Raw genomic sequence first — 23,312 nt, forward strand, 5'->3', positions numbered from 1 at the left:
TTAAGGTTTTAAAGAAAATCGTTAGAGCCGTTTTTGAGAAAAATAAAAAAAGTTAAAAAATTTTAAAAAAATTGTCTTTTGTTCATATTTTTTTAACTATTACATTTACACAAATTGCATATAGAAGGCGTTTATAGCATTTCAAAATACCTTTCAAACGAGATGCAGCACAAGTCTGTAGCTTTAGTAGTATAGAAGTTACGGCTTTCCGAATTTTAGCTATTTATAGCTGTTTTCCCGCTAAACTAGCGAGTTTTTCCAAAAGTGGTAGAAGAAATGTTTTTTATATCGATGTGATGAACGTCATATCAAATTTTCAAAACTTAAAAAACATGTTTTGGACAAACTGACAAACTGACAAACAGAATTAAATTTTAATTTTGGGAAGACGAAGAAAATCTTATTTTGGCTATAACTTTTGAACGGAGCGTCGGATTTTGACAAATGACCCCTCATTCGACGGGTATTTTTAAAAGGAATACAATTAAAACATTGCGAGGGTGCATTTATCCCCACCGGCCCCAACAGCTCCAAATTTCGAAATTTTCACTTTTTCACTTTCACCGCTCTCTCTCCCAAGCCAATTGATTTTCTTAGAGTCTTGGTATGCAATCCTGTTAGTTTTCGTAATACCTTTCGATAGGTGTATCACTCATTATGATCGGACCATCACAGTAGATTTTCATTTCTTCGTGTATATATAGTAGTCGCCTTCGCACACTCTCCTGGTGCGCTTCGTCACTACATGGACTGCCGTCCATAGTGATATATTCTTTTTTAAGGTTTTTGGGCTTTAGATCTGTTCGAAAAAACGGTAAAAAAATAGTAAGAGTTTTTGTCTGCGTTCTCTGCGATATATTTAGGCTACCAGAACGGTGGAGTTACGGTGGGAATAAGGTGAGGTTAGTGCGGGATTAAGTTGCGATTAAGGAGGTATTAGATAGATAAGGGTAAAAGTAATGCAAAGAAGGTTTAAAGGTGATGTAAAGGTGAAGGTAAGAAAGGTAAGGTTCGTTTGGGTCAAGGTGACAAACAAGTTTAAATAAGAAAAAGTGAAGTTAAAGTTAATAGGTATAGTAAGGAAACATTTTTTTCAGGTGAGACTAAAGTTAGGTTAGCTAAGAAGAGGAAAAACTGGTGTTAGGGTGGGTTAAGAAATAGTGAAAACAGCATTAGGGTGCTAAAAAAGTATGCAAAGGGTGAGAATAAAATACGTGGGGTTAAGGTGAGGTAATATTAGGTAATATAAGGTATGTTATGGCTAGAAGGATATGGATAGAATGTTAGTGCGCTTTAGGTGGGTTTACTGTTTAGCTAAGGTTAGGCGGGATTTTACTCGGATATTAATTTGAATTAGGAAATATGAAAAAATCAGCAATAAATGCTTTGCTTATAGTAGCGAACAACGTCGCTTCGGGTATTGCTTGTGTACCTACAAAACTTTCTAAAAAAATTGGTTTTAAATTGTGTTAAATGCGAGGGTAGGTATTTAAGTGTCATTTTTAATATATTCTTTTTTAAGGTTTTTGGGCTTTAGATCTGTTCGAAAAAACGGTAAAAAAAATAGTAAGAGTTTTTGTCTGCGTTCTCTGCGATATATTTAGGCTACCAGAACTGTGGAGTTACGGTGGGAATAAGGTGAGGTTAGTGCGGGATTAAGTTGCGATTAAGGAGGTATTGGATAGATAAGGGTAAAAGTAATGTAAAGAAGGTTTAAAGGTGATGTAAAGGTGAAGGTAAGAAAGGTAAGGTTCGTTTGGGTCAAGGTGACAAACAAGTTTAAATAAGAAAAAGTGAAGTTAAAGTTTCAAGTGAGACTAAAGTTAGGTTAGCTAAGAAGAGGAAAAACTGGTGTTAGGGTGGGTTAAGAAATAGTGAAAACAGCATTAGGGTGCTAAAAAAGTATGCAAAGGGTGAGAATAAAATACGTGGGGTTAAGGTGAGGTAATATTAGGTAATATAAGGTATGTTATGGCTAGAAGGATATGGATAGAATGTTAGTGCGCTTTAGGTGGGTTTACTGTTTAGCTAAGGTTAGGCGGGATTTTACTCGGATATTAACTTGAATTAGGAAATATGAAAAAATCAGCAATAAATGCTTTGCTTATAGTAGCGAACAACGTCGCTTCGGGTATTGCTAGTAATAAATATAATATTATACCTGCTAATAATAAAGAACTGGTCTAATGAAAGACGAGAACGCAGGGCAAGTTATGACGTCCTTTGCTGGTTTAAAGGCCAAGGCCTACTCAATTCTAGTGGAAAAGGATTTATATCTAGTGGGAAAGGATAGTAAACAAAGTCAATATGAAAGTATTAAAAAGATAAAGGGTGTGAAAAAGTCTGTTGTAAATAAATTATCTTATTCTGATTATATTGAATGTATTAAACAAAAGAAGACTTATTATGGTGAGCAGCGAACCATTAGAAGTAGAGCACATCATCTTTATACGGAAATTGTTAATGCGGTTATTCCACTACATTGTTCGGCTCATGGTCATAAAGAAATACCTGATAACATAATGAAATAAACCATTCTTAAGTTTATTAGTGTATAATTGTAAATGCATAATGCCGACGTCTTGGACTTCTTGAAGTCTAAGCCGGCATGACCTCGAGTTTGCTAAAAACTTCTCTATAACGAAAAAAGGTCGTATCAAAAAAGCCAAACTTTGGACAAAAAACGGTCAACACGCCGTAAAAGGCTGCTATATGGAAGCCTAAAAATATGCAGTTATGCATATTCTTCACAATCTGCCACGGAACTCTGATAGAGATCAAAGACAGAACAAAGTCCAACACACACTAAGGGCTTGATCAGCTTTTCGAAGTTTACCGATCTGGCGACGCTATAATTCCCAACCAGTTATAGCGCGGCTTACATGGTAACCCACTTCGATCGTTGACTAAGACAGCGATTTCACTGCTGATGATTGTAGTTGGCTACTACATGAAACATGCATGTACAGTGAAGCCTCTTCGATCCTTTTTGTGTGTTGGCATAATGCCGACGTCTTGGACTTCTTGAAGTCTAAGCCGGCATGACCTCGAGTTTGCTAAAAACTTCTCTGTAAATGTTTATATTTAAATGAATAAAGTAATAAAATAAAATTTCTTTATGTGTTTGTGTTATTTTTTCAATTTTTTATTTCAGCAAACTTTTTTTTATCTATCCACGAGGAGTGACTATCGTCAAAACCGAGCCACTTAACCTTGATTTTATTCTTTCGTCTTCCAATTATTTTTTCTACCAAGAAAGCATTTGGATCTTTGACAAGTTGAAGTTCTTGAAGTTCTTAAAAACTTCAGTTGTCCAATTGGGTTCATAACCTTTCATAAATACACCCTTATATTTACTTATTCTAACGTAATCCCCTATAGAGAATTTATGTCTCGGAAAAATCTTTGGGTAATTATAAACTGATTTTAAAATAAATTCTTCATTTTGGGTGCATACATCCACCGGTTTCATTTTAATGGTTCTGTGATACGAATTATTATATTCGTATACAAGGTCTTTGATTTTATGTATCCATTTATATTTACCAATCATACTAAACATTTTCCACATGCGACTTTTTAATGTTCGACTAAAACGCTCGCATATAGATGCCTTTAAGTGTGTATAGGTATGATAATGATTAATATGGTGACTCTTCATTAATTCTCGAAATCTTGAATTAAAAAATTCTTTCCCTTGATCAGACTGAATATTTATACCCGTTACTCGTAGAGTAAAAGGGTATATTAGATTCGTGCAAAAGTATGTAACAGGTAGAAGGAAGCGTTTCCGACCCTATAAACTATATATATTCTTGATCAGGACCACTAGCCGAGTCGATCTAGCCATGTCCGTCTGTCCGTCTGTCTGTCCGTCTGTCTGTCTGTATGAACGCTGAGATCTCGGAAACTATAAAAGCTAGAAGATTGACATTTTGCATGCAGATTCTAGGAGTTCCTACGCAGCGCAAGTTTGTTTCAAAAGGGTGCCACGCCCTCTCTAACGCCCACAATCGCTTATTTACGATTTTAAAAATTTCAATATTTCGGAAAAGTAAAAATGCAGTTTTATTGTGTTTATGAATACCTATCGAAATGTAGAAGAATGTTTTTAAATCAGACCATTCGTTAAAAAGTTACGGCGGATCAAAGTTTTTATCTCCTTCGCACTCTCTTTAGTTGAGTAACGGGTATCTGATAGTCGGCGCACCCGACTATAGCGTTCTCTCTTGTTTTTGGTTTAGTTTTAGCAGTTATAAGCACATTTCGCATTGCTTCAACTACATCCGTTGAGGACTTTGATTTAACACGCTGGGCATATGCATATTTTAAAAATGTATCAATAACAGTGAGTAAATATTTATATCCACAATTTTCTCTGCTAAAAGGGATCATTTCAACTAAATCTATTTGCCATGTATCATTTATCCCCTTTTGAACAAATTTTCGTCTGATGAAATTTTTTCGAACCTGTTTATGAATTTCATTAACTTCCTGTTTGCTCATTTTGTATTCATAAATATTATTTTTTATTAGTTTGTGATGAATGCTTAGACATAAGTGATTGCTTATGTTCAAGTACATCGCTTTTTATTTCTTTACGCATCTTTTTTGATATTTCAAAGCACAATCGGGTTAAATCTATATGTACATTTTTATCGTAATACCCACCTAAATCAGTTAGTTGGATATCATATTTTTGTAAAGATACACACTTAGGTATAATATGATAATAGTAAAGGTATATAACTTGCTGTTTTAATATAGAATTCCAACATAAAAATGTTGTGAAAAATATACGTAGGCTGCTATATATATTTCTGGCCTAGGCCATACTAAGTTTTGCCTGGCGCCAACTGACGTTTTCATTGGGAAGTTTGACATGTTTAAGAAGAAACGTGCTCAGAACGTTTTGACGTACGGCCATAATTTGTGTTGCTTACAGTGACTTGAAAAAATCAATTTGGCAGAAAATGGAACTAACTCGTGAACATTTTCGCGCAATCATTTTTCACTGCTTTCGACGTGAATTAACACGACAAGAGTGCATCGATGAACTTAAATCTTTGTATGGCGATGAAGCACCATCTTATAGCACTGTGAAAAACTGGTATAATGAATTCAATCGTGGCCGACGCTCTCTCGCAGACGAAGGTCGTGAAGATCGTCCAAAAACAGTCGTTGTTCCAGAGAACATTGACGCCGTGCATGAACTGATAATGCAAGATCGTCATGTGACATACCGTGAGATAGAGGCATCCTTGGGCATTTCTTCCACCAGCATACATTCAATATTGCATGAACACTTGGTCGTAAAAAAAATTTGTTCTCGTTGGATCCCGCACAATTTGACAATCGCTCAAAAAAAGACTCGTGTGGATTGGTGCAAAAAAAATTTAAAAAAATACAATCGCGGTGTTTCAAAAGACGTTTATAAGATCGTCACAGGTGATGAATCATGGATCTATGCTTATGAGCCCGAAACAAAACAGCAATCGACCGTGTGGGTCTTCGAAGACGAGCCAAATCCAACGAAAGTTGTTCGTGGAAGAAGCACTTTGAAGCAAATGGTGGTCTGTTTCTTCGGTAAAACAGGTCATGTGGCGACTGTTCCGCTTGAGCAACGTAGGACGGTCAATTCTGAGTGGTACACCACAATTTGTTTGCCTGAAATCTTCAGAGAAATTCGAAAAACGAACAAGAGAAGACGGATAATTCTGCACCATGACAATGCGAGCTCTCACACATCAGCTCAAACCAGCGCCTTTTTGACCGGCCAAAATGTCGAATTGATGGGTCATCCGCCATACAGCACTGACTTGGCACCCAATGACTTCTTTTTATTCCCGCACATCAAGAGAAAAATGCGTGGTCAACGATTTTCGCCGCCAGAAGATGCTGTTGAAGCGTTCAAAAACCATGTTTTGGAGGTGTCTCAATCGGAGTGGACAAAGTGCTTCGACAATTGGTTTGAGCGCATGCAAAAGTGTATAAGTCTTGCTGGAGAATACTTTGAAAAACAATAAAACCATTTTTAATCGTAAATATTCGCATTTTCATTCTCAGGCCAGAAATATATATAGCAGCCTACGTACCTAATCGTATAAAGGATCTCCAGGACTCACTATCAAATTCAATTTTGTTGCCATACTGATTTATTACCATTACGTATTGCTTATCAGATTTGCGAAATCTAAAATTACATTTTATTGTAGACATTAATGAATGATCAATAATTGTGTCCGGCATCAAGAAATCGTACTGATCCAGTCTTAATTGAATGTACTCCTTGTACGTAAGAAGTTGAATCCATTGATCCTTTTCAAATCCAACAAAATTTTTTTTGTTTTGTTGCATCCACACCATTGGTGAAAATTTTCGGGTTGTTGATAAACCACATTTTAGTCTTAAATTATGTAACACATAGTATTCAAAACCAAAAATGACTTCATGATCTTGATTCTTTCGGGAATATCTATTTTTCTTATCTTCTCGCGTGTCCATACCGGTTGATCCCTTAATTAGAACTACCTTCTTATTGCAATCGGACCGCTATATAAAGATAAGACCGCAGGCTGGAACAGTTATACCGAACTTCTTTCATTTCAAACCACCCTTTAGTTTAAAGGAATTGGAAAATGACACAATTAAACAACACACTTTAAATCGAGATAGTATAACTGGATTGGATTGGTCGTCAGGAGATGTTCCATATACAGCACTAGATGAAATACTCACACCCCTGAACATATATAGAACTATTATTATGCGCGGTAACATTAAAAAGTATTTTTTGACTAAATATTTATCGACAACTATTATTGATATCAAATAAAAACACCTCTTAACGAGGTAAAAAACTAGTGACGACCGCACCTTCAACATACAAAAGTTGTGATATCAACATTTGTGACGAAAAATTATTACACTCGTCATCAAATAGACTTTCTAATCTTTTCTCGCAGCACAAGTCTGTAGCTTTAGTAGTATAGAAGTTACGGCTTTCCGAATTTTAGCTATTTATAGCTGTTTTCCCGCTACACTAGCGGGTTTTTCCAAAAGTGGTAGAACAAAAGTTTTTTATATCGATGTGATGAACGTCATATCAAATTTTCAGAACTTAAAAAACATATTTTGGACAAGTGGACAAGTGGACAAGCGGACAAGTGGACAAGTGGACAAGTGGACAAGTGGACAAACTGACAAACAGAATTAAATTTTCATTTTGGGAAGAAGAAGAAAATCTTATTTTGGCTATAAATTTTGAACGGAGAGTCGGATTTTGACAAATGACCCCTCATTCGACGGGTATTTTCAAAAGGAATACAACTAAAACACTGCGAGGGGGCATTTATCCCCACCGGCCCCAACAGCTCCAAATTTCGAAATTTTCACTTTTTCACTTTCACCGCTCTCTCTCCCAAGCCAAATGATTTTCTTAAAGTCTTGGTATGCAATCCTGTTAGTTTTCGCAATACCTTTCAATAGGTGTATTATTCATTATGATCGGACCATCACAGTAGATTTTCATTTCTTCGTGTATATATTGTAGTCGCCTTCGCACACTCTCCTGGTGCGCTTCGTCACTACATGGACTGCCGTCCATAGTGATAGATATTGGAACAAGTTTAACAAAACTACCAAATTTTTTCACTAATTGTCTAATACATAAAAATAAACCACCACTTAGATGTGCATTAAATAATTTGTTTAAATTATTTGTATACTTAGAAAACTCAAATTATGAAATCTATTGTTGTGTTGACACACTTGTTTAAGTCTTAGTTAATAATAAATAGTTCAAGTAAGAGGACGTTTCATAATGGAATTCATTAGGAGTTTGTTTGGAAAAGACCCCCGCAAAATGGGCTATACTCAGCTTATTTATTGTAATTATTCTGGATCTAATACTCATTTCGAGAAAAACTGTGCTAAAAAACGAGATCGGTAAAAATATATCGAGTACTAGCAATACCCGAAGCGACGTTGTCCGCTACTATAAGTAAAGCATTTATTGCTGATTTTTTCATATTTCCTAATTCAAATTAATATCCGAGTAAAATCCCGCCTAACCTTAGCTAAACAGTAAACCCACCTAAAGCGCACTAACATTCTATCCATATCCTTCTAGCCATAACATACCTTATATTACCTAATATTACCTCACCTTAACCCCACGTATTTAATTCTCACCCTTTGCATACTTTTTTAGCACCCTAATGCTGTTTTCACTATTTCTTAACCCACCCTAACACCAGTTTTTCCTCTTCTTAGCTAACCTAACTTTAGTCTCACCTGAAAAAAATGTTTCCTTACTATACCTATTAACTTTAACTTCACTTTTTCTTATTTAAACTTGTTTGTCACCTTGACCCAAACGAACCTTACCTTTCTTACCTTCACCTTTACATCACCTTTAAACCTTCTTTACATTACTTTTACCCTTATCTATCTAATACCTCCTTAATCGCAACTTAATCCCGCACTAACCTCACCTTATTCCCACCGTAACTCCACCGTTCTGGTAGCCTAAATATATCGCAGAGAACGCAGACAAAAACTCTTACTATTTTTTTACCGTTTTTTCGAACAGATCTAAAGCCCAAAAACCTTAAAAAAGAATATATCACTATGGACGGCAGTCCATGTAGTGACGAAGCGCACCAGGAGAGTGTGCGAAGGCGACTACTATATATACACGAAGAAATGAAAATCTACTGTGATGGTCCGATCATAATGAGTGATACACCTATCGAAAGGTATTACGAAAACTAACAGGATTGCATACCAAGACTCTAAGAAAATCAATTGGCTTGGGAGAGAGAGCGGTGAAAGTGAAAAAGTGAAAATTTCGAAATTTGGAGCTGTTGGGGCCGGTGGGGATAAATGCACCCTCGCAATGTTTTAATTGTATTCCTTTTAAAAATACCCGTCGAATGAGGGGTCATTTGTCAAAATCCGACGCTCCGTTCAAAAGTTATAGCCAAAATAAGATTTTCTTCGTCTTCCCAAAATTAAAATTTAATTCTGTTTGTCAGTTTGTCCAAAACATGTTTTTTAAGTTTTGAAAATTTGATATGACGTTCATCACATCGATATAAAAAACTTTTCTTCTACCACTTTTGGAAAAACTCGCTAGTTTAGCGGGAAAACATCTATAAATAGCTCAAATTCGGAAAGCCGTAACTTCTATACTACTAAAGCTACAGACTTGTGCTGCATCTCGTTTGAAAGGTATTTTGAAATGCTATAAACGCCTTCTATATGCAATTTGTGTAAATGTAATAGTTAAAATAATAATAGTTCGGCCAATGAGCTAGTGGGATGGCTTGGAGCTGAAGGCAACCGAATGGGTCGCAGGTTGCGGATAGCGAACGCCCTGGTTTTTATCCAGGGCAGCTACGAATAAGCGTGGATGTTGGCACGGCCCAGCCACCGCTAGGCCCCAACATGAAGCGCAAATAAGTAGCCCCGGACAGTCAGCGGGTGTCCGCGCCGTAGCAGTGCCGACGTCGCGCTTGTGTTGCCGCCTCCGACAAATAGCTCACACAAACCCACTCCCCACACATAAGCCTACCTCTTCCCTATTCCCCCAACAATCATCTCACCCCGGGCTGGACTAAGGTGTCACTCGAACCGTGCCGAGAGTCAATCTGGCTGGGAGCCCGAGTCAACAAATAACTCAGTCTCTAACGGTGGGCTCAGGCAAGTGGCGACCGCCTGTTCTAATCAGCCTTACCCGGGTACAGCGGATCTCTGCCCGGGTGGACCTGTCCTTTCTCCGCAGCTCGTGGGAATTAACATGGAGAATCTAAATACAAATAAAAAATCAAAAACGGAGTCCGACTCTCCTAAAAAGTCGGAAGTCACCACCAGTGACGACCAAGTGAGCAAGGGTGCCGTACCGAAAGCCCCTACTCATACAACATCAACACCAGCCAAGGCCAGCGGACCACGCAGCCAGGTAGCCCCCACGAACCGCAAGGGCCAGACCAAAACACCCACCAACGCTGGGGCGGCTAACCAGCCAAACCAACCGGAGGGAGGTGCTAGGGCTGACCGTGTGGTAAGTACCAGGGCTAAAGAGTTCAAGCGGACACCTCCAAATCAGGCAGGACCACTGGAACGAAAGAAGGCGCACCGCATCTTAAAACGTCTGGCCACCAACCCCATAAGAGAGGATCAGACTTCCAAGGAGGACTACCAAAAGATCCAGGAGGACATAGCCTGGGCAAAGGCAGTAATCCCAGACTTCGACCCCGCAAAGGCACCAAGCGACAGCAACAAGCGGGAGAGGTCGATCGAAGTGGCTCAACCAGCGAGCAAGAAGGCCAAGACAACCAGCCGCGGCACGTGGTCTAGATCCTTTGCCGAAGTGGTGAAGGATCGGAAGATCATCGGCGTCATCGACCAGAACGATGAAGGCGGTAGGATCCCAAGGAACCAGTGGGGTCAGGTTAGGCGGGCACTTGCGACGGTGGCCTTGAAAGTGCTGGACGAAAACCCAGGACCACCACCTGACTGCACAGATGCAGGGTGGTACCAGGGCAACGTAAAGTTGATCGCCTGTGAGGACGAGAGATCGGCAGCGCTCTACAAGGCTGCCATTACCAAAGTTGGCGAGGTCTACCCCGGGGCCAAGCTAGCCGTCTGCGAGGCAGCGGATATCCCGTCCAGACCAAGGGCGAGGGTGTGGTTGCCGTCTGAACCCTCTGAGCCAGAGGCTATTCTTAGCCTCTTGACAAGGTTCAACCCCAAGCTCCCAACAGAAGGTTGGAAGGTGGTGAAGGTTGAGAAGACTGAACGCGTCACCATGAACGTAGTGATTCTACTCAACCAGGCATGCCTGGAACCCCTGGCAGCATCACAGTACCGTGTCAACTACGGTTTCGACAAGGCGACACTCCGCATATACGACACGGACAAGCTAGCGGCAGACAATCTGGCTGCATGTGCGTCCTACGAACCCCCAAGCGACGACGAGATGGAGCACGAGGAGTCACTCCACACAGGGTACGTGTCGACCGATTCGGAGCTCACAGAGACTCTGAAGCAGTTGAGCACCCGCAGTGTGCTCCAGGACATTGTGGAGGAAGTAGAGGGTACCCAGCCCGAGCCCAAGCCGCAAAATGGTGCAGTATCTACAGATTAATCTGCACCACAGCAAGGCAGCATCTGCTGCCCTCCTCACCCGCCTGGCAACGGGCAAAATAGACATAGTCCTCATCCAAGAGCCATGGATTGTTGGTGACAACATCTGTGGCTTATCAACCCCCACATACAAGCTTTTTCACATTAAGGGTAAGGGTAAACCTAGGACCTGCATTCTCACTAAGACACACTTTAATACATTTCTAATCCCACAGTTTAGCGAAGGCGACCTTACCACGGTCAGGCTGGAGCTAAACGCACACACTCATCACACCATATCATCGTTTTACCTGGCTCATGACCAAGAGGGGCCACTACCAAACATCATAACACAACAACTCATACAAACATACTCATCTAAGGAACTCATCCTGGGTGGAGACGCCAACTCTCACCACACACAATGGGGAAGTACAAATACGAACGAAAGGGGTGAGTTACTTTATGACTATCTCCTTCAATCCAACTTATTCATCTGCAACAAAGGTAATGACCCTACTTTCATCACTAGAAATAGGAGGGAAGTTTTAGACATTACCCTGATATCCGACACCCTACTCAACCATCTTGAAGAGTGGAAAGTGGGAGCCGAACACTCCTTCTCCGACCACCGATATGTAGAATTTACAATATCTCTAGAATGCCCTCCCCCCGAGAGCATAAGAAATCTAAGACGCACTAACTGGGGGTACTATAAAGAACTCCTCGATAGAAACCTAAATACTCCACCGACTCGCGTACTCGACAGTCATGAACTAGAAAACCTAGTCAATACTTTCACTGACATCTGTGGGGAGGCCATTAAAAAGGCCTGCCCAAGCAGAACAGTCAAAACAAAACACAAACCGCCTTGGTGGAACACTAACCTAGCGGCCCTTAAAAGCGACTGCAGAAGTCATTTTAACAGAGCTAAATATAGCAACAGCGAGGCTTCCTGGAACACGTACCATACGAAGCTAAGCCATTACAAAAAGGAAATTAGAGCTTCAAAGCGAAGAGAATGGACCAACTTCTGCAGTAGCATAGAATCTACAGCGGAAGCGTCCAGGCTCAGAAGAATCTTGGCAAAATCTCCAGCAACCGTTGGATACCTAAAAACCAATGAAGACACCTGGACGGGAAACAGCCAGGAAACTTTAGAACTCCTGCTAGACACCCACTTCCCTAATAACACGCAAGCAGTAGAGGACCTCCATTTAGTGGAAAGCCTCGACGAACAGAGCATAGACAACATTTCAAACCCTGAACGCATCAAATGGGCGATTAACTCGTTTAAGCCCTTTAAGTCACCTGGCCCTGACGGCTTTTTCCCTGCACAACTTCAACGAACAATAGATACTACCCTTCCATGGCTGACGGTCATATTCCACGGCTGTCTGGCACTGAATCACATACCATCCAGATGGCTGGACATTAAAGTAATATTTATACCAAAGGCCGGCAAGCCCTCTCACACCTCACCAAAGGACTTCCGTCCAATAAGCCTCTCCTCCTTCTTGTTAAAGACCCTGGAAAGGCTAATTGACACACACATCAGACTAACTATCAACCCTAGTTTACTCTCAAATGCACAACATGCGTACCGTAAAGGCAGATCAACAGATACTGCCCTTCACTCCCTAGTATCGTATATAGAGAGAGGGTTCCATAACAAGGAATTCTCCCTGGCAGCCTTTCTAGACATAGAAGGCGCTTTCAACAATGTCACCCCAACGGCTATCACTGGCGCTATGACGGAACTAGGCATTGAGCGTCCTATAGTGGGACTCATTCACACCATACTCACCAGTAGGGTAGTGTACTCCACTATGGGATCAGCACAATCGACTAGGAACGTTAGTAGAGGAACACCGCAAGGCGGTGTACTTTCCCCTCTGCTATGGGTTATAGTTGTTAATAAACTTCTATCACTTCTAGAGGAAGCGGGAACAAAAGTGGTGGCCTATGCGGACGACGTGGTTATCCTAATGCAAGGAAAATTTCCTCAAACGCTATGCAACCTGATGGAGACAGCCCTATCCTCACTCTCAAGGTGGACAGCGTGCTGCGGACTGGGTGTCAACCCAGAAAAGACAGAATTAGTTCTATTTACAAGGAAGTATAAGGTACCAAGCCTAACTCTCCCAAAACTACTCCAAACTCGCCTTACTCTTAGCAACCAAGCCAAGTATTTAGGCGTCATCCTAGACAAGAAACTCCTCTGGGCAGAGAACATCGCGGACCGCACACGCAAAGCGGCCATAGCACTCTGCTTGTAAAAAAGCTATAGGGAGAAAGTGGGGCTTCTCTCCCGTAATAGTTCACTGGCTATACACTGCAATAGTCAGACCCATACTCCTCTATGGAATCATCGTCTGGTGGCACTCCCTAGAAAAGAATTGCAACCTCAAGAATCTGAACAAGATCCAAAGAAGCGCAGAACTCTGCATAAGTGGGGCGCTTCGCACAACCGCCACTGAAGCATTGAATACAATTCTTGACCTAGAACCTCTAGACCTGCTTGCCAAAAGCTGGGCATCAGCAACGGCGCTGAGGCTCCGCGAAGCGTCGGCCTGGTCAACAGGTTCATCAGGTCACTCCCGTATACTTACAAACCAGCGTTATATACCACACAGAACAGACTACGTCCCACCCACAGTCAACTTCGAAAAAACTTATAAGGTTCTCATACCCACCCGCTCAGAATGGGACCACCTCCCTCACCAGATTGAGAACGCCGTCAACATATACACGGATGGCTCCAAGCTTAACTTGCAAACAGGAGGGGGAGTTTTCTCGCCTGAACTAGACATAAAAGTCTCCTTTCGATTACCAGATCACTGTAGTGTCTTCCAAGCGGAAGTGATGGCAATCCAGGAAGCCATGTCTTACCTGGATACAACAAAACACTGCAACACAGACATCTTCATATTTTCGGACAGTCAAGCAGCCCTCAGGGCCCTCGACTCCTACTCAACCAACTCACTTACTATCTCTGAATGCCGCAAATCTCTGAACGAGATGGCCACTCATCTCAGGATCAGCCTCTTTTGGGTGCCTGGACACCGTAAAATTGAAGGCAACTGCATAGCGGACGAACTAGAAAGCAAGGAACAACCACCGACATCCTTCGCGAAAAGGACACGGTGGGCATGCCCATAGATACCTGCAAGCTTCTCCTCAAGCAAAGATTGTACACCCTCTCCAACAACCGTTGGAATACGATCCCAACATGCCACACCTCCAGGCTTACCTGGGGTAACTATAATCCGAAAAGAACCAAAACCCTCTTACAATGTAACAGGGCAGACATTTCCACCTTAATTAATGCCCTCACGGGCCACTGTCTTTTAGGGACACACGCGCGCAGGCTAGGACTCAGCAGCTACGACTACTGTCGCAGCTGTAAACAGATAGAAGAAGAGGAGAATATTGAACACCTCCTGTGCTTCTGCCCAGCACACAACCTCAAACGTTTTCAAACACTAGGAAGCTACACGCTTCCAAACCTTGCAGCCATACAAGGCACCAGCATACCCAAACTGCTTTGTTTTCTGAAAAGAACCAACTGGTTCGAGAAACCCAATAACCCATGAGCTAGGGAAATGGATCTTTTCTGAGATCATATGGTATCACAAGGGGCCCATGGCGGCCTAAGTGAGGGGATTAGTTTATAATCCCCAACCATGCTCACCTAACCTAACCTAACCTAATAGTTAAAAAAATATGAACAAAAGACAATTTTTTAAAACTTTTTTTTTAGCTTTTTTTTATTTTTCTCAAAAACGGCTCTAACGATTTTCTTTAAAACCTTAAACTGTATAGCCCTTGAGATTCCTTAAATTTTGGTATATAACACATTACTGTAAAAAGTCACGTTTAAAAGTTATTTTTATACGAAAATAGCCACTTTTGCCAGCTCGAACAATTAACGCTCCCTGAGTATTGAATTTTGTGGGAGGGTATCCGAACTGTATTTTAGGGTCATGGAATCAGTAAATTTGCACTTAAGAGTTCCATATAGGAATCTTTTGTTCTACGACTTTTGGAAAAAGCCGCTACTTTAGCGGGAAAAAGCTAAAAATAGCTAAATTTCGTTAGTTTGTAAGTTCTACACTACTAGAGGTACCGACATGTGCCATACCTCGTTTAAAAGGTATTTTTAAATACTTAAACGCCTTTTTAACTTAATTTGTTTAAATACAATGGCTTACAAATTATGACTGACCAATTTTAATTTAAATGTATATATTAGCTCCTATGAGAGCAAATGTAAACAAACAAAAACTTCTGATATCAAATAAAAACACCTCTTAACGAGGTAAAAAACTAGTGACGACCGCACCTTCAACAAACAAAAGTTCTGATATCAACATTTGTGACGAAAAATTATTACACTCGTCATTAAATAGACTTTCTAATATTTTCTCATTCGGCACGCTGCAATAGAAAATGCCTGTGAAGGGAAAAAGGCTTGAATAGTTTGCTAGGGCGGGCCGAATGAGAAAATATTAGAAAGTCTATTTAATGACGAGTGTAATAATTTTTCGTCACAAATGTTGATATCAGAACTTTTGTATGTTGAAGGTGCGGTCGTCACTAGTTTTTTACCTCGTTAAGAGGTGTTTTTATTTGATTAAAAATGACACTTAAATACCTACCCTCGCATTTAACACAATTTAAAACCAATTTTTTTAGAAAGTTTTGTAGGTACATTTTAGCTGGTACAATTTTCAGATTATGAACGTTGTGCGAATACGACCTTTTCTTAAATTGGAATGTTATTTGTGCACGCATATATTTCATTTTATGTTTTTAAAGTACATATGGGCACTTCCATATTGTCGCTCGGGACGTTTGCTCACCTTTAAAGTTGAAAAAAAATGGAAAAAAATGGATTTTAATTTTAATAATGTGCCTTTCTTTTCACTCTTCCCAAAAATCTTGATTTTGTACCATTTTTAGTTTTTAAGATATCGTTAAAAAACTGCCGTATTCGCTCGGGACAAAAATAGAAGTGGATTTCGGGGAAGTTCATTCAACAACAGTTTCAATTCTGATGAAATATTTGAATGCGATTTTTTTTTAGACTGTTGTCCAAACATGTCGCTATGAAATGGTTTTGTTTTTACTCAAAAATTGTTTGCCGTTTTTTTGGTATGCAGTTTCAAACACATTCGCTCGGGACATGTCGCTCGGGACATTTTTTCCGACTGTTTTGTAAAGTGGATTTCTTTACCTCTATCCCTCAATTGCCGGATGTTTTGCTTTTAACTTAATAGTTTAACATGTAAATGAAGCATTTAGTACAAACAAGAGAGAACGCTATAGTCGGGTGCCCCGACTATCAGATACCCGTTACTCAGCTAAAGAAAGTGCCAAGGAGATGGAGATAAAAACTTTAATCCGCCGTAACTTTTTAACGAATGTTCCGATTTAAAAAATTTGTTCTACATTTCGATAGGTATTGATAAACACCATAAAACTGCATTTTTACTTTTCCGAAATATTGAAATTTTTAAAATCGTATATATGCGATTGTGGGCGTTAGAGGGGGCGTGGCACCCTTTTGAAACAAACTTGCGCTGCGTAGGAACTCCTAGAATCTGCATGCAAAATGTCAATCTTCTAGCTTTTATAGTTTCCGAGATCTCAGCGTTCATACAGACAGACAGACGGACAGACGGACATGGCTAGATCGACTGGGCTAGTGATCCTGATCAAGAATATATATAGTTTACAGGGTCGGAAACGCTTCCTTCTACCTGTTACATACTTTTGCACGAATCTAGTATACCCTTTTACTCTACGAGTAACGGGTATAAAAATGTCACATATCAGCATTCCTAATGGATAAATTATCAACTGAAGACAGGTCTAAAAAATAACAAAAAAACAGCCTAAAACTGATTTTTGTGTATATTGGTGGCGTTTGTCATAAATATAATAAAACTATACTCCAAATTTTTAGTTAAGCTCAAGATCAAACTATTTAGAAACTAATATCGGGGCAAAAACAATGTGGAAATCTGTTTTATTTAAGTTTCAAGGTTTTTTGCTTGGTGGACCTTTTGGTGAAAGTGCCCATATGTTCGTATGAATGTGTGTATACGCAAATCTCAATAGTTTTTCTAATTTCTATACAGTTTTAGAGTAGAGCCCTGAATATTTTACGGAATACATACACATTTTGATTCAGAATTGCATCCATTAGGTGTTTTATCCTAATTTAATCATCACATACTTATGTTCATGCCATTTTGTCGATGTGCTGTGTGTAATTACGTTTCTTACATTCAAATGTGAAAACCAATCAAAAATTGTTTAAAATAAAAACAAAAACTCCTTATGCATTTTTCGGGTTAGCTTCACACTATGATTAAGAATTGCATCTATTAAATTATTCGTTCTGGTGTCCAAATAGTAAAATTTTGATCAGGTGTTTCCAAACCAGAAAAAAAAACATTTGCCGCCTCTCTTTTGTTTCTAATGACTCTCTCTCTGCTCTCTCGGTCTGCTTCTGCTCACGTTGTTTTTGTGAGAGCTGTGTTCGAAATTCGTTCGTGAGCAAGCATACAAAAAACGAAAACAGCCCCCGCAATCTTACAAAAAAAATCATATAAAATCAACCATGGGTCCAAAAAAAACAAAAAAATGCCTTTCTGATTGTATGGCATAGCTCCACACTTTAAACCAAGAACGGATCCGATCGCATAATCGTTGCGGAAAAAAAAATGTAGTACCCCCAACCGGAAGTCGGTTGGGGCTCATCTTCTGGGCTTTCAAAGATTTTCACAAATAAAGCTCAAAATAAAAATTTCAACTTGTTTGGTAGAAAACTGTGGAAATGGTTGATGTTTTAGTCCCTCAATTTCGCATTTTTTAAAAGTCCTGGGAGTCCTTAGGAGCCAAATTTTAAAAAATCCTTTCTTAGTGCACACCTCCTCTAACACACGATTGGGAACCAATTTTTTTCAGAATTTTAGGTCTTATGGTTTGGCCTGGGGGAACATGACGCAAATCGACATCTACTCTTTTATAGTAATACTCGATTCACTTTTCGAAGCCATCTCAATTATTTCGAGATTTTTATACCTCACTACTGCACTCTTATGCTTCTCAGATGTTATATGCCTAAGATATCCCGATTCAGGGTAAACATCACCACACAACTCACATAGCTTTTTTTCCTGTGTCTTAATCCTTTTTTCCATGCTTTTTTTTGTGGAGTCCATTGCATTCCTTTTCCTTTTAGCAGCGGCTCTTGACGTAGAAGGTTGTTCATCCACATGATTCTGTTCATTCATCAATAGGTTGTATGCATTATTCGCCCAAGCAGACTTTTTATATTGCTCATCAAATTCTTTTATAAAACTCATATGATTCTCAGATGTAGTAGCATGCTTAAGATATCCCGATTCAGGGTAAACCTCTTTACACAACTCACATAACATTTTTTTCTGGGGCTTAATCCCTTTTTTCTTGGTTTTTAGTGGTAGAGTCCATTGCATTCCTTTTAGCAGCGGCTCTTGACGTAGAAGGCTGTTCATCCACATGATTCTGCACATTCATCAATAGTTCGAATGCATTATTCGGCCCATTACACTTTTTATAATGTTCGTCAAATTTGGAACTTTCCAAACTTTTTTGACATAAGTCACAAATAATTTTTATATTACGCACTTTTTCATGAGGGTTTTTCGAACACCCCTCATAATGGGACTCGAACACCGACACGTTAATATGCTCGTTGCAAATATCGCACTGCACAGACGCCATTATAAAAATTGTCAAATAAATCAAATTAGATTGAACAAAAAATTGGAGTTAGAAAACCGACGATGTTTCTGTATTCCTTTGCATTAAAGAACTAATTTTAAATATTAAGCAGTCGAATGTTCAAACCATGTTTTTCCTAAATTCACGTTGATTGGTTCATGATGGGTTTGTGTGTGTGCGTGTGTGCATGTGTAAGGGTGGAAAAGATCTGTGATGGCGACTCAACAGGGGTGTGTATGTCCAGGTGTTCTTGTTTACTTGGGTGGGTTCAAAAGATTTGTAAAGATTTCATATTATCGCTAACAGGTTTGACAACCTGTACTCTCAGGTTATTTTGTCCAATACAACAATAGCTGAAAGTAGCTATGGGTTCTAAAGAAATATCCGATATTGGTTGGTTGGGGGAGGATCTTGTAAAGATTGTAACAGGTTCAAGCCTATACTCTCAGGTTATTCTGGCCAATACAACTTTAGCTGAAAGTAGCTATATTAAAGACTATTTCACATTTCTTTCATGGTTTAAAAAGGAAATCACACACACCAGGGGTTTTCTCAAAAGTAAACTGAATACATTCACTTTCTATCCCACATTTCTGGTAACAGTACACATAAAACAGGTCTTTGAGTAGGCAAAAGGTTTCAATTGTTACCTGCATTGTCACCAAAAAACAACCTCACATCTAGCCAACAATAAAAAAATCCTTGAATCCTTGAATCCTTGAATACTCATATTATAGCGTTAAAAAGGTTTCAATCCTTCAGAGAGAGGGTGACACCCTCTGGATTGGATTTTCTGTAAAATAAGTATAAAACATAGACTGCGAAATTAATAATTTAGTGGTAACCATTCTAACTTAAAATATCACTATGGACGGCAGTCCATGTAGTGACGAAGCGCACCAGGAGAGTGTGCGAAGGCGACTACTATATATACACGAAGAAATGAAAATCTACTGTGATGGTCCGATCATAATGAGTGATACACCTATCGAAAGGTATTACGAAAACTAACAGGATTGCATACCAAGACTCTAAGAAAATCAATTGGCTTGGGAGAGAGAGCGGTGAAAGTGAAAAAATGAAAATTTCGAAATTTGGAGCTGTTGGGGCCGGTGGGGATAAATGCCCCCTCGCAATGTTTTAGTTGTATTCCTTTTGAAAATACCCGTCGAATGAGGGGTCACTTGTCAAAATCCGACGCTCCGTTCAAAAGTTATAGCCAAAATAAGATTTCCTTCTTCTTCCCAAAATGAAAATTTAATTCTGTTTGTCAGTTTGTCAGTTTGTCCAAAACATGTTTCTTAAGTTTTGAAAATTTAATATGACGTTCATCCCATCGATATAAAAAACTTTTGTTCTACCACTTTTGGAAAAACTCGCTGGTTTAGCGGGAAAACAGCTATAAATAGCTAATAGCTAAATAGCTCGGAATAACTTCTATACTACTAAAGCTACAGACTTGTGCTGCATCTCGTTTGAAAGGTATTTTGAAATGCTATAAACGCCTTCTATATGCAATTTGTGTAAATGTAATAGTTAAAAAGATATGAACAAAAGACAATTTTTTAAAACTTTTTTTTCAGCTTTTTTTTATTTTTCTCAAAAACGGCTCTAACGATTTTCTTTAAAACCTTAAACTGTATAGCCCTTGAGATTCCTTAAATTTTGGTATATAACACATTACTGTAAAAAGTCACGTTTAAAAGTTATTTTTATACGAAAATAGCCACTGTTGCCAGCTCGAACAATTAACGCTCCCTGAGTATTGAATTTTGTGGGAGGGTATCCGAACTGTATTTTAGGGTCATGGAATCAGTAAATTTGCACTTAAGAGTTCCATATAGGAATCTTTTGTTCTACGACTTTTGGAAAAAGCCGCTACTTTAGCGGGAAAAAGCTAAAAATAGCTAAATTTCGTTAGTTTGTAAGTTCTACACTACTAAAGGTACAGACATGTGCCATACCTCGTTTAAAAGGTATTTTGAAATACTTAAACGCCTTTTTAACTTAATTTATTTAAATACAATGGCTTACAAATTATGACTGACCAATTTTAATTTAAATGTATATATTAGCTCCCATGAGAGCAAATGTAAACAAACAAAAACTTCTGATATCAAATAAAAACACCTCTTAACGAGGTAAAAAACTAGTGACGACCGCACCTTCAACAAACAAAAGTTCTGATATCAACATTTGTGACGAAAAATTATTACACTCGTCATTAAATAGACTTTCTAATATTTTCTCATTCGGCACGCTGCAATAGAAAATGCCTGTGAAAGGAAAAAGGCTTGAATAGTTTGCTAGGGCGGGCCGAATGAGAAAATATTAGAAAGTCTATTTAATGACGAGTGTAATAATTTTTCGTCACAAATGTTGATATCAGAACTTTTGTATGTTGAAGGTGCGGTCGTCACTAGTCGAGTTCCAAACCCGGTTCGAGTCTAGGGGAAATGTACGATTTGTATGTGATTAGTTTTAAAAGCAGTGTCCTTAAAAATCTACTTCATGTCTATCTCTCAATCTCCCCCCTTCTGCGGAAAAATATGCAAAAAATTTTCAAAATCGCGTGATGTAAAGTTCTTCCTATCAATCCATTGTGCACGGATTGTACTAAAACGAATAAAATAATTGTAAAGAATTTTCCTTATCATTTAAATATCATTTGATCCCAACACTCTATCAAGTCCAGGTTACCCTGAATATTTTTGATTACAACTAATTATTATATTTTAAGTTAGAATGGTTACCACTAAATTATTAATTTCGCAGTCTATGTTTTATACTTATTTTACAGAAAATCCAATCCAGAGGGTGTCACCCTCTCTCTGAAGGATTGAAACCTTTTTAACGCTATAATATGAGTATTCAAGGATTCAAGGATTCAAGGATTTTTTTATTGTTGGCTAGATGTGAGGTTGTTTTTTGGTGACAATGCAGGTAACAATTGAAACCTTTTGCCTACTCAAAGACCTGTTTTATGTGTACTGTTACCAGAAATGTGGGATAGAAAGTGAATGTATTTAGTTTACTTTTGAGAAAACCCCTGGTGTGTGTGATTTCCTTTTTAAACCATGAAAGAAATGTGAAATAGCCTTTAATATAGCTACTTTCAGCTAAAGTTGTATTGGCCAGAATAACCTGAGAGTATAGGCTTGAACCTGTTACAATCTTTACAAGATCCTCCCCCAACCAACCAATATCGGATATTTCTTTAGAACCCATAGCTACTTTCAGCTATTGTTGTATTGGCCAAAATAACCTGAGAGTACAGGTTGTCAAACCTGTTAGCGATAATATGAAATTTTTACAAATCTTTTGAACCCACCCAAGTAAACAAGAACACCTGGACATACACACCCCTGTTGAGTCGCCATCACAGATCTTTTCCACCCTTACACATGCACACACGCACACACACAAACCCATCATGAACCAATCAACGTGAATTTAGGAAAAACATGGTTTGAACATTCGACTGCTTAATATTTAAAATTAGTTCTTTAATGCAAAGGAATACAGAAACATCGTCGGTTTTCTAACTCCAATTTTTTGTTCAATCTAATTTGATTTATGTGACAATTTTTATAATGGCGTCTGTGCAGTGCGATATTTGCAACGAGCATATTAACGTGTCGGTGTTCGAGTCCCATTATGAGGGGTGTTCGAAAAACCCTCATGAAAAAGTGCGTAATATAAAAATTATTTGTGACTTATGTCAAAAAAGTTTGGAAAGTTCCAAGTTTGACGAACATTATAAAAAGTGTAATGGGCCGAATAATGCATTCGAACTATTGATGAATGTGCAGAATCATGTGGATGAACAGCCTTCTACGTCAAGAGCCGCTGCTAAAAGGAATGCAATGGACTCTACCACTAAAAACCAGGAAAAAGGGATTAAGCCCCAGAAAAAAATGTTATGTGAGTTGTGTAAAGAGGTTTACCCTGAATCGGGATATCTTAAGCATGCTACTACATCTGAGAATCATATGAGTTTTATAAAAGAATTTGATGAGCAATATAAAAAGTCTGCTTGGGCGAATAATGCATACAACCTATTGATGAATGAGCAGAATCATGTGGATGAACAACCTTCTACGTCAAGAGCCGCTGCTAAAAGGAAAAGGAATGCAATGGACTCCAAAAAAAAAAGCATGGAAAAAAGGATTAAGACACAGGAAAAAAAGCTATGTGAGTTGTGTGATGATGTTTACCCTGAATCGGGATATCTTAAGCATATAACATCTGAGAAGCATAAGAGTGCAGTAGTGAGGTATAAAAATCTCGAAATAATTGAGATGGCTTCGAAAAGTGAATTTCCAATAAAGTCATATCGAGTGCAGGCTCCGGGAACGGAATGCATTGATATTAAAGACTTCTATAATAAATGTCAAGCTAAT

At 38.9% G+C, this 23,312-nt stretch overlaps 1 long non-coding RNA gene across 1 annotated transcript in view; it reads left to right on the forward strand.

The window, feature by feature from the left end:
* The first annotated feature begins 1,468 nt into the window (after window positions 1–1,468).
* Window positions 1,469–23,312, forward strand: part of LOC138913865 (uncharacterized) — a 78,650-nt gene continuing 56,806 nt past the window's right edge. Inside the window, exon 1 of the long non-coding RNA XR_011419734.1 lies at window positions 1,469–1,522. This is a non-coding gene — a long non-coding RNA (uncharacterized lncRNA). The remainder of the gene's footprint in view (window positions 1,523–23,312) is intronic.

The sequence above is a fragment of the Drosophila takahashii genome, chromosome X (genome assembly GCF_030179915.1).
Source record: "Drosophila takahashii strain IR98-3 E-12201 chromosome X, DtakHiC1v2, whole genome shotgun sequence".
In the NCBI taxonomy this organism is placed as follows: Eukaryota; Metazoa; Arthropoda; class Insecta; order Diptera; family Drosophilidae; genus Drosophila; species Drosophila takahashii.